Source organism: Sitophilus oryzae, unplaced genomic scaffold, assembly GCF_002938485.1.
Source record: "Sitophilus oryzae breed Bouriz unplaced genomic scaffold, Soryzae_2.0 scaffold_128_pilon_pilon, whole genome shotgun sequence".
In the NCBI taxonomy this organism is placed as follows: domain Eukaryota; kingdom Metazoa; phylum Arthropoda; class Insecta; order Coleoptera; family Curculionidae; genus Sitophilus; species Sitophilus oryzae.
In genome coordinates this window covers 118393-133711 of record NW_022145937.1, presented here as the reverse complement: position 1 = coordinate 133711, position 15319 = coordinate 118393, and the positions used below count along the sequence as shown (strand labels likewise).

The 15319-nt window shown below is 31.0% G+C and overlaps 1 protein-coding gene across 1 annotated transcript in view; it reads right to left on the bottom strand.

Annotated features, from left to right (window-relative positions):
• LOC115874429 (neuropeptide F receptor-like) overlaps window positions 1–14781 on the bottom strand; it is a gene marked incomplete at its 3' end in the record, with an annotated part of 277047 nt that extends 262266 nt beyond the window's left edge. Inside the window, 1 exon segment of the mRNA XM_030889592.1 lies at window positions 14699–14781.
• Window positions 14782–15319: the final 538 nt, after the last annotated feature.

Here is a 15319-nt window from a genome sequence, read left to right as displayed (position 1 = left end):
CTGATTTGATAATTTATGGAGGATACGAAGATTTACATGGGATTTTCTTTTAGTACTGCAGTTTTATGTTTTCTTGAAGCATGTATTCAATGCTTAAATATATTGCGTTAATATGTTCCGTTTATAAATAAACCATTCCAACAATTTACCGAAAACCATTTATTCAAATTAAAAAAATATACTGTGTAGGTATCTATTTTTGTTCGGTGTAATTTAATGTAGTTACCTATTACTCTCATCCGTACGTAAAACGGATACCTTAAAATTTTGATGTATTTCAAAGTTTTATATATTATAAATAAATAAATAAATAGTCGTTTATTTCCGACAGGCCGAAGTCCACTTACAGGAAATTCGAAGCAATAGGTAATCTCTACTAATATATAAAATCCTTAAGTGACTGACTCACTGATTAATCACGATCCTGCTCAAACCACTCAACGTAAGAAGCTCAATTTTGGCATACAGGTTGATTCTAGGGTGTAGAGGTTTGATAAGAAGAGATTTTTCGAAATTCCAGTTCCAAGGGGGTGAAACCACCCCTGAAATATTACAATATTTTTTATTTAAAAAACGGTCAAGTTTCCGAAAAAAAAACGCTTAAACACGTATATTTTATTTTGTTTTTTTACATATTTTAAGATTTTTTAAAAATGTATACAGGGTGTTTCGAAAAATCTGGTCATTGATTAATCACGATCCTGCTTAAAGCGCTTGACGTAGAAAGCTGATTTTCGGAAAACGGATTGACTTTAGGGTGTAGAGGTTCGATAAGAAGGGATTTTTCGAAACTCGAATTCTAAGGGGGTGAAACCACCCCTGAAATATTAGAATATTTTTTATTTAAAACGGTGAGTTTTTCAGAAAAACTCTTAAACGCGTATATTTTATTTTGTTGTTTTACATATTTTAAGATTTTTTGAAAATTTATACAGCATGTTTCATAAAATATGATCATTGAGTAATCACGATTCTGCTTAAATTGTTTGACGTTTAAAGCTGATTTTTGGCAAACGGATTGACTGTGGGTTGTAGAGGTTCGATAAGGAGGGGTTTCTCAAATCTCAAATTCCAAGAGGGTGAAAACGCCCCTCAAATATTACAATATTTGTTATTTAAAAACGGTTAGGGAAAACGCTTGGACACGGATAATTTATTTTGTTTTTTTAAATATTTTGAAATTTTTTATAAAATCACACAGGGTGTTCCAAAAAGTTGGGTATTTGATTAACCACGATTCTGCTTAAACTGCTTGACGTAAAAAGCTTATTTTTGGCAAACGGATTTTTCGAAAGTCAAATTCCAACGAGCTGAAACTACCCCTCAAATATTACCAAATTATATAATAATATCGCCATATTGCTTTTTCTCATGCTGACATAAATGAGAAAATTTTATCCAGTTTGTATTTGTTAATGGAAATTCTTGCTTTGCTTAATTACTAATACAAATGATTAATTCGACGCTAACGAAGTCGCCGATACACGCTAGTATATCATAAAATAGTACAAATAAGATTAAAAAATAATACATAATTACAATAGGAATTAAATACTACACTAAAATACAAAAATAAAATATAAAAATTAATTAATTAGCACAGACTAAACGGGATGGCCAGCAATATCACAGAATGTTTTGAGAATAGTGGGGAGATTGCCATGAAATACATCTACTGCAGTGGAAATTCGATTAAGATTCTGACACATTCTGTAAATCGGACTCTGCAGCAATATATTAGATCTCGTAAAACCAAGAAAAAACCAGGTTGCTGTCTAGCGCCTAAACGAGATACAAGAAATGGCAGTCGCTCGAGCAGAGATAGAGAATCAATTTTAAAATTTGCGACGTCACGAAGTGTACTTAACGGCAATTCACCAAATATATCCAAAATATGCTCATGATCTATACCCCGTTGAGGATAAACCCCCGTCCTCTCTAAACATGGCGTATTTTAGAAATCGGATTTGAACAGATTCAACAAATTGCACATGACAATTATAAATAGGGGACCAGATAATTGAGCCATAATCAAGCTTCACATAAGAGAAATACAGTATTTTGATGGTTGATAAATTGGAAACATGCTTACTGTTACGTAGTACAAAGCTGAGTGTTCTAGAGGTGTGAACCACTCGATCGATGTGAGGAATAAAGGAGAATCTTTCGTCGAAAATAACTACTAGATCCTTTATGACCGAGAGTCTGTTCAATGTTTCTTCGTTTATAATGTAATTGAATTTAACTGGGCTTTCAGTTCGAGAGTAAGTAACAACATTACATTTAGAGATGTTAAGATTCAATCTGTTGGTCAAACGAAACTTACTAAACAAGTCAACGCTTTCCTGGAGAGACACACAATCTCTGACAGTATCTATACGGTTAAATAATTTAAGATCATCAGCATATGCAAGTCTATGACAGTAGAGCACTGAAACAAGGTCGTTAATAAATATATTGAAAAGAAGCTGCCCCAAATTAGAACCTTGTGGAACGCCTGAGGTAGGTGTATAAAGGTCAGATTTGAACCCTTCAAGCTCGACATACTGACTGCGACCGAGAAGGTATGATTTTAACAAAGATAAATTGAAACAAAGATAAAAGCTCGATCGAGAATCCAAATTGGTCAGACAACTTTTGGAGTAGTATATGGTGGTCAATTTGGTCAAATGCCTTGCTAAAATCAATATAGATGATATCCACTTGGCTCCTTATATTAATGGCATCACAGACGTAGGAGGAAAAAGAACAGAGATTAGTTATACAAAATCTCTAAGAGTAAAAGCCATGTTGATAAATAGAAAGCTTGCTTTTGATCTTAAAAATAGAAATTTATGCAGAATAACTTCAAATACTTTGGAAAAGTTGCTTAATATAGAAATGCCTCTATAGTTTTCAATAGATGGGATATATTGTGTTCTAGTGGACCAATTTTGATGATCTTTCAAGCAATTTGTGTCTAAATTATTTGACTTTTTATTATCTTTTTCTAAATTAAAAATGAAAGTTTCCATCTGTCAATTTTCAGATGATTCTATTAATTGCAGCGACTTGGAGTGTCTTTGAAGTCCTCTATGCCTGTCCAATGACTAATATTTCTCAGCCAGGATAGCTTCCTTCGGCCTATTCCCCTTTTGCCTCCCTCGATTTTACCCTGGAGAATTAGACGCTGAAAGTGATAGCGTTCTCCACGTGGTATGTGTCCCAAATACGCTATTTTCCTCTTCTTGATGATTTCTAAGAGTTCACCTTCTTCTATACCAGATATGTACATTATCTGTGATATTCTTCTGAGAATGACTCCATTCCTTATACGGTCGGCTCAGGACACTCTTAGCTTTCGTCGTAGGGTCCACATTTCGAAGGCTTCAATTCTGTTTATTGTTGCTACATTCAGGGTCCATGCTTCTACACCATATAACAAAACGGGCCAGACATAGCACTTCACCATCCTTGGTGAGAAACCTTCGAAGTTTTAAAAAACTTATTCTTGCTTGTTCGATCCTGCATTTGATCTCCTAATCTGGATCCCACGTTTGGTTAACCATGCATCCCAAGTATTTAAATTGCGTAACCTGCTTCAAGACCTCTCCATTTAAGTAAATTCTGGTGTTTGGAATGTTGTTTCTACTAACAGCCTTGTTTCATATAACTCTAGATTATTATATTATATTCATTCTTATACAGGCTGGCGCACCTCATTCGCCTCGGTTGATTATACGAAAACGGAAAGATGTAGAAACAAAATTTTTTATGGGTATATATAGAGAGGCAATATGCATAATTTAAAATTATTTTCAAATGTACAGGGTGTGTCAGAACTAAGATCCATACCAAAGCTATATTTTTTCTTATGGAACACCCAGTATTTTATTTTTGTATTCTTCGGCATAAAATAAGGCATTTATTATAAGGGTTTAATATGTTTAAATGCTTGTTTTTGAGATATCTAAAGATATTTAAATATGCATGCTATAATATAAAAGTTTGTCAACACCCTGTTCATTACTTTTCAGAGTTAATTCTTGTGCTGACTTTAAAGCCAGAGAAATAACCTTTACTAAAAAAATGTATTGCTTTTTTAAATGTGTAAGGTATATCAAAAATTCCTGGTCTATTTTAAATATTTATTTTACATAAAAATTTCGTTATTTCAAATACAACACTATGTAGGTATTTTTTAAATAAGTCGAAGCAGATTTAAATGCTCTTTCAAACTATATTAGGGTTTCCTAAACCTATCTGGCTCAGATTTTGAATAAAAAGCGATTTCATATTAATGATTCAATAAAATGGAAATCAAGATGGCTGGTGTCGCCATGGCAATTTGCTAGTAACACTTAGTAGCTATTTTCAAAATCGACATTAGTTTATTGACTTTATTTAAATTTATAACAGAATTTCATGTAATTTACCTACAATAGTTTAAGAAGTAACTATTTATTATTTTATCAAGAAAAATAAAGAGGTAGTTCTTTGATTTACATTACGATGACTTGTAGATATATTGGATTTTCTATAAAAGAACGAATTAAGGCAAATTTATTTTCTTCACTTCCAACGACAGGTTTCTGCCTAATAGGTTTTTCGTATACCACACTATCAACTCTGCGAAATAGGAAAAGTTGTTTTTTAAAGTAACGCTTGTCAAGAAAATTCCTATTGAGATATAAAAACACTAGTAACTTATCCATTCCTTACGCCAGAAGATACTGCTTTATTTTTCTCGATAAAATAATAAATACTTATTAACCTTATTGTCGGTAAATAAAATAAAAATAACCTGTTAAAAAATTAAATAAAGTCCATAAACTAATGTCGATTTTGAAAATAGCTAGTAAGTGTCACTAGAAAACTGCAATGGCGACACCAGCCATCTTGATTACAATTTTATTGAAAAATCGCTTTTTATTCGAAATCTGAGCCAGATGGGTATAGGAAACCCTAATATAGTTTGAAAGAGCATTTAAATCTGCTTCGACTTATTTAAAAAAATACATAGCGTTGGATTTGAAATAACGAAGTTTTTATGCGTAAAATTAATACTTAAAATAGACCAGCAATTTTTGATACCCCTGTATGCAGTTAAGGAAGCAATAACATTTTTTACTAAAGTTTATTTTTCTGGCTTGAAATTCAGCGCAAGAATTAATTCGTAAAAGTAATGTACAGGGTGTCCCATTTTAGTTGAAATCATACGGTATCTCCGTTATTCGTGAAGATAGAAAGGTGCAGTTTGCACAAACCTGTGCCACTTTTTTGTTAAACGGAAGATGCTGTCAACAAAATTTTCACAGCTCTCTTCGTTTCTGAGCTACAGGGTCTTTTCGAAAATTTTGCAATTTGGGACAGCACCCGTATCTCCCTTATTATAGATGATATCGAGAAGGTGAAAACTGATTCTTGTAGAACTTTTTACGTAGAATACAGTGGCGTAGTCTGTTTTTCTACGAAAAAAATATTTTTGAAAATATGAACTAAAGTTATGTTTTTTCAAATGGAACACCCTGTATATTTATAAATCATATGATCCGCCTTGCTATTAGCTTCTCAAATTATATATACCACTCTATATTTATTTCCACTATTTACTGCAATATTTAAAATATATCATTTTCTTACTAGTAGGCCGTGATAAATAACAAAATCAAAATGGTATTTACCAAAATAGACATACACATATTAAAATTTTATTTGGGACTGATATATTTTACTTTTGAACTTTTACCACTGAACCTCTGAATATATTTTTCTCTTTTTTATAACGGAATTTATTATAATGAGATGGGTTTGCAAATATCTAAAAGCTTGCATTATTAAAGCATTTTCAGGTGTTCCACATCGTATGTTATTGTATGAGTTGCCACGATATATTTCATATTTCAAAAATCCCCAAAATCAGAAATCGAGAAAGGACAAATCCGGGAATCAGGGAGGCCATCATATGGGTACATTGGTTCCAGTTCATTGATTTGAGAAATATTAAATAATTTAACAAAATTCTAATATTTTCGTTGTAAGTTAAGTTGTAAGGGGGAGCCCCATCTTGGCTGAAATTATATTTGACGTAAATTAGCTAAAGGAATATTTAAAAGTTCCGATACGCTAGCTTCCAAGAATTAGAAATAGCAGTACAGATTTAAGTTTCCCTAATATACAAAGAATTAATTAGTGGCTCTCAAAATAAAACGAGAGACAGATAGCAGTATTACTTTTAATAATTCTTTAGTTTCTTTTATTATCAATCATGGCCTACTAATAAATATGATCTTTTAATATATTTTTTTAAATATTGCATTAAATAATGAAAATAAATATAAAGTATTATATATTTTTGAGAAGCTTATGGCAAGCCAGATCATATAATTTATTAATATACAGGGTGTTCCATTTAAGAAAACATAACTTTAGTTTATATCTTTCAAAATATTTTTTTGGTAGAATAACAGACTACGCCACTGTATTCTACGTAAAAAGTTCTACAATAAACAGTTTTCACGGTCTCAATACCTTTAACAATAACAGAGATACAAGGGTTGTCCCAAATTGCAAAATTTTCAAAAAGACCCTGTAGCTCAGGAACGAAGAGAGCTATGAAAATTTTGTTTACGACATCTTCCGTTTGACAAAAAAGTGGCACAGGTTTGTGCAAACCGCACCCTTCTATCTTCACGAATAACGGAGATACCGTATGATTTCAACCAAAATGGGACACCCTGTACAAGGTATTGACAAATTTTTTTATTATAGCATGCATATTTAAATATCTTTAAATATCTCAAAAACCAAAGCTTTTAAACATATATAATAAATGCCTTATTTTATATCGAAGAATCCAAAAATGAAATAAAATACCGCGTGTTCCATAAGAAAAAATATAACTTTGGTATGGATTTTAGTTCTGCCACACCCTGTACATTTCAAAATAATTTTAAATTATGCACATTGCCTTCCTACATATACCCAAAAAATATTTTGTTTCTACATCTTTCCGTTTTCGTATAATCAACCGAGGCGAATGAGGTGCGCCACTCTGTATACAGTCTAAAATTCCAATAATTCATTTTACAGAAATAAATAAAAAAACTCAAAATTTAAGTGAGAATGCAGTCAATAATCACCACACAGGCTAATAAAACTACTTTTTTAAATTTGTCAAGCTTTCAAGAATTTTATTCCCATACCAGGACAGTTTCTAAAAGGTATAAATAAAAAAAGACATTAACATTTTAAAATTGTATAACAGAAAAAACAACTTACATGGATGGTTGTTGTTTTGCAAAAGAACGTTACAAGAAGTAAATATCATTATATATAAAAAATCTTTTGATAAGGAGAGTTCTAGAATATTCAGTTCATTGTGGTACTTTATTAAACAGTCACTGTTTGATCGAGCTCGAAACAACAATGTAGAAATTATTACTCTTAGTAAATTAAAAAAAAATATTTAAAAAAAAGTAATGTCGTTGGATATGTATTTTAATATTTTATAATGGAAATTTCCTTATATTCCAATGTCATATGATGCTAGTTTTAAGGCATTTTTGTGCAGAGGATGTTGTTTTTGCTAATTGACTCAGTCGTAAGTTGTTTTTTCCATTATACAATTTTAAAATGTTAATTTTTTTTTATTTATACATTTTAGAAAATGTCTTGATGATGAGAATAAAATTCTCGAAAGCTTGACAAATTTAAAAAAGTAGTTTTATTAGCCTGTGTGGTGATTATTGACTGCATCCTCACTTAAATTTTGAGTTTTATCTTAACTTAGTCAGTCACGACTAAACCTGCTATTTTTTGAAATAAATAAAATAAACCGAAAATGTTATGTCATCATTACATAGATATATGCAGCTTTCTAAATAGAAACTATTATATTATTACGTATCAAACGATATACCTCATTAGCGTTTAGTAATTTTGTGAATCGTTATCACCAAATACACAACATATTAGCTACACTTGTTCTAAGTAGTAGAGCGATAGTAAATTTAATGTCATACATAAAATAATATAACAGAATATGTGCAAGTAATTATGTTAAATAATGTCTATATTTATACAGGGTGGCACATCGAAAACGTTCCGCAAAGCATAACGGCCAGGGTAATTTTTTTTTCAGAAAATTCAAAAACACGTCAATTTTGTTTGTGAGGGGGACAACTTTTGCCCCAAAAATGATTGCAAAATCTTCACCCTCTAAGCGGGGGTGTCATCCCCCAATTTTTTTCAAATGGAAAGGAGGGACAAGTTGTGCCGCAATGAAAAGGGCTTTCTATTCTCTATACTTTCCGGCTTCTTTTTTGAAAATCGGTCGGGTAATTGAGAAAATATGAAGGATTTAAATTTGAAAAGTTTATTTAAACATTTATCAGAGTAAATGATAAGAATAAATTCCTTCGACCAATTTGCTGTTTTTTCTTATTATTTCTAGATGTTTACGCATTTTTTCACTTGCCACAAGGTTGAACAATCAGGTCTGGTAGTTGCTAGATAGCTGTTCTGTGACTTATGCGTTGAAGTTCTTCTCAATATCGTTAAACTTTTTAACAATTATTATGGTGTACTCACTTGCAGAAAAAGTGGAAATAATCGAACTTTATTTTAAAAAATAATGAATGCGGCAATCGGGTTGCGCAGATATGCCAATGAACTCCATCCTGACAAACACCTTTATGGCAAAATTGTTCGCGAGTTAATAGCAAAATTTCGCAAAACTGGTTCCGTTATGAATAAAAAGAGGCAGATGGAAAATCCTGTAGTAAATGAAGCTATGGAGGTATTCGTATTGGGCCAAGTTGCCATGGATAGTACGCTGAGTACAAGAAAATTAGCCAATGAGACCGGCGTGAATCGTACAAATGTCCAAAGGATATTAAAAAAACCACAAGTTCTACCCGTACAAAATTCAGTTGGTACAAGAACTCGAAGACAATTTTGATCGTCGCTTGCAATTTTGTGAAACTATGAGTGAACGAGTGACGAATGATAATGATTTCCTATTTTTGAACGATGTAGTTAATGGGTACAACTGTCGGTACTGGGCTGAGGACAACCCCAGGGTTTTTCACGAGGTGCACACACAAAACCCTCAGAGATTAAACGTATGGGCTGGTATTTTTGGAAATTCTATTGTGGGTCAGTTTAACGATATTGAGAAGAACTTCAATGCACCAGTCACAGAATAGCTATCTAGCAACTACCACACCTGATCGTTCAACTTTGTGGCAAGGGAAAAAATGCGTAAACATCTAGAAATAATAAGAAAAAAACTCAAATTGGTCGAAGGAATTTATCCTTTTACATAAACTTTTCAAATTTCAATCCTTCATATTTTCTCCATGACTCGACCGATTTTCAAAAACGAGGCGGGGAAATATAGAGACTAGAAAGCTCTTTTCATTGCGGCGCCACTTGACACCCCTTCCCATTTGAGAAAAGTTGGGGGATGACACCCCCGCTCAAAGGGTTGAAGATTTTGTAGTCGTTTTTGGGTCAAAAGTTGCCCCCCTCACAAACAAAATTGACGTGTTTTTGGATTTTCTGAAAAAAAGAATACCCTAACCGTTATGCCTTGCGGAACGTTTTCGATGGGCCACCCTGTATTATATTACTTTATTATTTGATACAATATTTTGTACAAAAATTACAAACAATATAATACTGCTAGTGAGTAAATAATCTTTAATTATTTTGGCCAAGTATATTTTTACATATTTAATTTTCTGAAATACTAACTTCTTTTACTTTTTTACAATTTTTTATTTTATAACCATTAGTATTTTTAACACCATTTCAAACATGTATTGATTTGTAATTTATTTTCAATTTTTATTGGAGTTTTAATCTTTCCAAAGAAGACTAAAATCTACGTCTTTAAATATTAAATAGTTTAATGTGGTACATTTCCGTCCTTATGTTATAGCGTTCGAAGGTTTAATTTTTATTTCCTGGTCCTCTAAACTTCCCAACGTCATTTCACGTTAATTAGTTTGTGTTAGTTATAAAAACTTAGTTTAAAGTTAAAATCCGTTCTGGGATTTTAATATGTTTTAAATGGTGGTAATATTTTATCTAAAGCATTTTCGGTATGATCAAAAAGTCTGCTAATCAAGTATAGGTTTTAAAATTTACAGTTGAAAAATTTATAAAGATTTTTGTTAACATATTATTAAAAAATGTCTATATCTATGTGGCGGATTCATCTCTCCAAAAAAATCCTTTATGGGTATTTCGCCACTGCACTGCAAGAAAATCTGCAAAATAAAATAGTTATTTTTTGTAAACGCTTGTGGCGTTAAACCTAAACGGACGCTGCTTGTCAGAAGTCATGTTTACAGTAATACAAATTTTCCTAACAAAGAAAAAAATGCTTAACGTTTCGGAAAGTTATCTCATTCCGTCGTCGGAAGCAAAAAAAAACAAAGAATAAAGAAAAAAAACTATTAAAAATATTCAAATTCAACTATTCGAGAACACTTTACTTTTTTAAAACAGATACGTCTACAAGAAACCGTTGACGTTCTGTTAAAATGACATTATTCAAGTTAAACTTCAAAACTAACAATTACTACCTGATAACAATTTCTTAATAAAGTAAAACCAAAAAGCCCCAAACTTTCTGTATGATTATTTTTAAATTTTACGTATGTTATGTTTATTTATGCTATGTTCTTTAAAATCAAAGAAGCGATCACAACCATACATTACTAACATTAAATTTTACATTGGTGAAACATCTAGACCCCTAAATGTGAGAATTAAAGAACATAAAAATTATTTAAGAAAGGATTTAAGTAAGGAAAAGAGATTTTCACAAATCTAAGATTTGTCAGCATTCCTGGGACACAGGGCACAGAATAAATTTTAATAACGCCAAAATTATAATGAAAGAAGCGATAGCCTCTAAAAGAAAAAGAAAAGAGTTTTTTTTAATTCAATCTAATAAAAATAAATGTATAGCTCATGCATCTATAGATGTTAGTAATGTATGGCAATCGCTTCTTTGATTTTAAGGAACAGTTTCTTGTAGACGTATCTGTTAGTGTTCTCGAATAGTTGAATTTAAATATTTTATATAGCTTTTTTCTTTATTCTTTGTATTTTTTGCTTCCGACGACGGAAAAAGATAACTTTCCGAAACGTTAAGCATTTTTTTCTTTGTTAGGCAAATTTGTATACTGTAAACATAACTTCTGACAAGCAGCGTCCGTTTAGGTTTAACGCAGAAGTGTTTACAAAAAATAACTATTTTATTTTGTAGATTTTCTTGCAGTGCAGTGACGAAATACCCATAAAGATTTTTTTTAGAGAGTAACATATTATTGTTTCGTAAATCAAGTTTAAAAAAGAAGAACGATATTTTCTATATCTACATAATTTAAATTGTACTTCGAAAATTATATTAAAAAGAAATTTCAATACAAAATCTTGTTAATTTGTAAAAATCATTACCATTATTATTTTCTGCTTATTGGTTGAATAAGCATAATTCTAAATGGTTATTTAGAATTATTATGGTGTATACTCTCTTTATACTTGGACCCATTGTCATTAGCGTAACTACAGGGATGCCCAGTGGTGCCCCCCCCCAGGTACTGCTGGGCACCACCCAGAGTAATCCTGAATTATGACTCTTGGCTACGTATTAATTTTTATTTGCTTGTGATGCAGTAAAAATGACGTTTTCTAGTTTCTTTTAGTTAATATTATTTTGTTGTGTTCAAAAATGGTGTTAATTTTTATTTTTTTAGAAAATTTGTAGGTACTTAAGTAATCTACGGGAACAAGGTTTGATAACCAAGTCTATGAAATTTATTGATAGAGAAATTCATGTAAAGGTTTTATTCAAAAAAATTGTTTTTTAAAATTATTTTTCATTAAAAAAAAACAAAAGCTCTAGGCCGCCCTTGGGCTCAACCCCAGGCCCACCCCAGGATAAATTGCTTGTTACGCTAATGCCCATTGTTGTGTATTGTTGGCTATGCGGGCCCAAGTCATCCCGGCTAATTTCCTAATATCATGATCGCATCTCAGATTAGGTCTTCTTCTAGGTTTCTTAAATCCTCATGCGTACCATGCTGTAATTTTTGTGGTCCATCTGTTGTCCGTCATTCTTGCCAGGTGTCCTGCCTGTTGCCATTTGATTTGGATTTGATTCTGTGGATGACATCTATTATCTGTGTTTTTTGTCGTATCCACACTATTTTTTACGGTCTTTCTTGGTTATTCCAATCATATTTCGTTCCATTGAACATTGTGCGACCTGCAGTTTCCTTATAATATTCGTTTTAAGTGTCCAGCTTTCGCATGCATAGGTCATTACTTAGTACACACTGGTCGAATATTTTCTTCTTTAGGTAAAGTGGCATTCTAGATTTGAATATGATTAAGTTTCTTCCATAAGTACTCCCTGCTTTCTTCCATAACTGCTCATTAATTTAATTCTTCTGTTGATTTCTTCTGGTATAGAAATGATCCCGAGCTGTGTATTAGTTGTCCCAAATATCTATATACTTCTACTATGTCTAGTGTTTTGTTATTTATTAGAATGTATTTTCTGTCTACTAAACTGCCCGTCAAATTAAATACCACAGAGATTTTTTACTCATTTTCAACGAGTTGTAACTTTGAAAAAAAATGGACCAATTTTGTTTATTTTTTACCATATTAAAGATCGGTTTTCGTAAATTGATCTGATTTTTCTAAATTTTGTATGAGATTTAGTTTTCTATGATATACAGGGTGTGAAAAAAAGGAATGTAATTTTTGTAATTTTTATGTTGCTGCCATTTTGCCAAAAAACAAAATTTAACTAGAATTATAAGTTCAGGTTATAGCTAAGACTAATATCTCGGGACGTATTTGAAATTTTTACGATAACTCATCTGGAATAAAAGATAATCAATTTTTACTCTAACTTTTATTTATTCTACCTTTCTTAAGATATATGCTAACAAAACTGAAATTAACTTTAAAATTGTAGGATACTCGTTACTTTTACAATGTGAAATTAAAAAAAAACTATTAAGTTTCACCTAAACTACAGATTTTTAGACACAAAAAGAGTTTTTACAAAAAAAAAGCTTATGGGCTGTTAAGTTCAGAATATTAAAAAAATAATTTTACTTTTTCGCTGCTCGTATTTTTAAGAGATCCTGTATTAAACTGCGTTAGTTAAATCATTTTTTTTTAATTTCACATTGTAAAAGTAACGAATATCCGACAATTTTAAAGTTAATTTCAGTTTTGTTAGCATATATCTCTTAAGAAAGGTAGAAAAAACACAAGTTAGATTAAAAATGTATTTTCTTTTATTCCCGATGAGTTATCGTAAAAAATCCAAATACATCCCGAGATATTAGTTTTAGCTATACCCAGAACTTATAATTCTAGTTCAATTTTGTTTTTTGGTAAAACGGCAGCAACGCAAAAATTACATTCCTTTTCTTCACACCTTGTGTATCATAGAAAACTAAATCTCATACAAAATTTAGAAAAATCAGATCAATCTACTAAAAGGGATCTTTAATATGCTAAAAAATCAACAAAATTGGTCCATTTTTTTCAAAGTTACAACTCGTTGAAAATGAGTAAAAAAATCGCTGTGGTATTTAATTTGACAGGCAGTTTAGTTCGTTGTACATTACTTTAGTTTTTGCCAAATACGTTTGCCAAAAAAAGTTTGGGTAAGTTTCTTCTTGCTGAGGAAAAAATTATTCAAAAATTGCCTCAAATATTTATATTACAATAATCAAATTTATCCAGGGTGAGTCTTAAATAAGTGCAAATATTTTGGGGGTAGTTTATTTCGACCCCATAAACACGATTATGAGTGTTTTTTTGCCAAATTTTTTTTTTAAAAATTTGAATTTTTTTAAAAAAATTTGGATTTTTTTTAGTTAAAATACTTAATATCTTGATAATATGGCAACATAGGTAGTAGATTAAATTTTCAAGAAAGAAAATCTAGAAAAGTGGATCTCAAAATTTAAGCAAACATTTTTTGAAAATTTTTAAAGTAAAATAACTCGGTTATTTTGGACTTACTTGAAAAACGGTAAAAATAAAATCTGGTTCTTTTATCGAGATCTACCAGCCCCGAAAATATTTGCACTTACTTAAGATTTACTCTGTATCTATTTTGTAATAATTTATTTTTGACTGAAAGTTAGTACGAAATTTCTTGTAGCTAAAACTAATCATAATCAATAACATATTTTAAGTAATTTTGTTTCGAAATCATATTTGAGTTGTTCTCGTTGTTCTTTTTAGAATCACTCAATTTTTTTAAGTTTTATTTTTTTAATCGCTTTATACTGTTTTTATTTTATTTTATATTTTTTTATTTTTATTTTTTTATGTACCCGTTAGACTAAACCCTAAAAAGGAATCGGACATTATAAATTATTTGAATTACTCTGACGTAGTAGAGACATTTTAATTGATATATTTTGAGAAAAGAACGATAAACCTAGATATCTTCTTGAGGAAAAAACAATTCAAAAAATTATCTCAAAAATAAATTACTATATTCAAATTTATTTTAAACATCAAAAAGTAATCGGAAATGAAGTAGAATCTAGTCGCTAAAATTAAAAATATAGTATAATTTTAAATAAAAAAAATTGTTCCACATAACTTTTTTTTTGGGTATTAAAAATACATAAGGAAAATGACAGTTAAGAAATGCACTTACCGACAATAATCTTAACTCTTCTTCTATCTGAGAAAGAAGTCTTCCAACCACAAAGAAACTCTAGAAAAATATTTAAAAGTCGCCGAACTTTAAACAAGAAAGAAAAAAAAAGAATCCTCTCCCTCTCTGAGTCGTCTTTATTTATTCGCAAACTTTCGGGCAAAAACAAAAAGCGACCGAACGGCGCGCCAACTTTGAGACCGACGACGTCGACGCTCGCTGCAAGAAGGCGTCGCGGCGGCGTCCGATGGGCAACTATTTTCGCGACGCGCGGCCAACTTGTTTCTATACGAGACGCGGGGTCTGGGGGCGCGTTTTTTAGATAGGGGCGAGTAGAGATACGGGATGGAATAGAGAAAATTGTTTTTTTTTTCTTTCGTAGATTTGCATTTTACTAGGATTGGACTAGAGGTTAAGATAATAAATTAGTTTCATTTTCTTGATTTATTTTCATCTACTAAATCTTTTACAAAAGCAGATTTTTTTGTATCTGTTTATTTTTCTATTTTTGTGCAGTTTTAAGTTATTTTTTCTATCTTAACCCCCGCGCGTCCGGGATTTTGTACCACAATTTTACTAATTTCGTTAAAACAAAATATCCATTGGACATATATAGTCTAA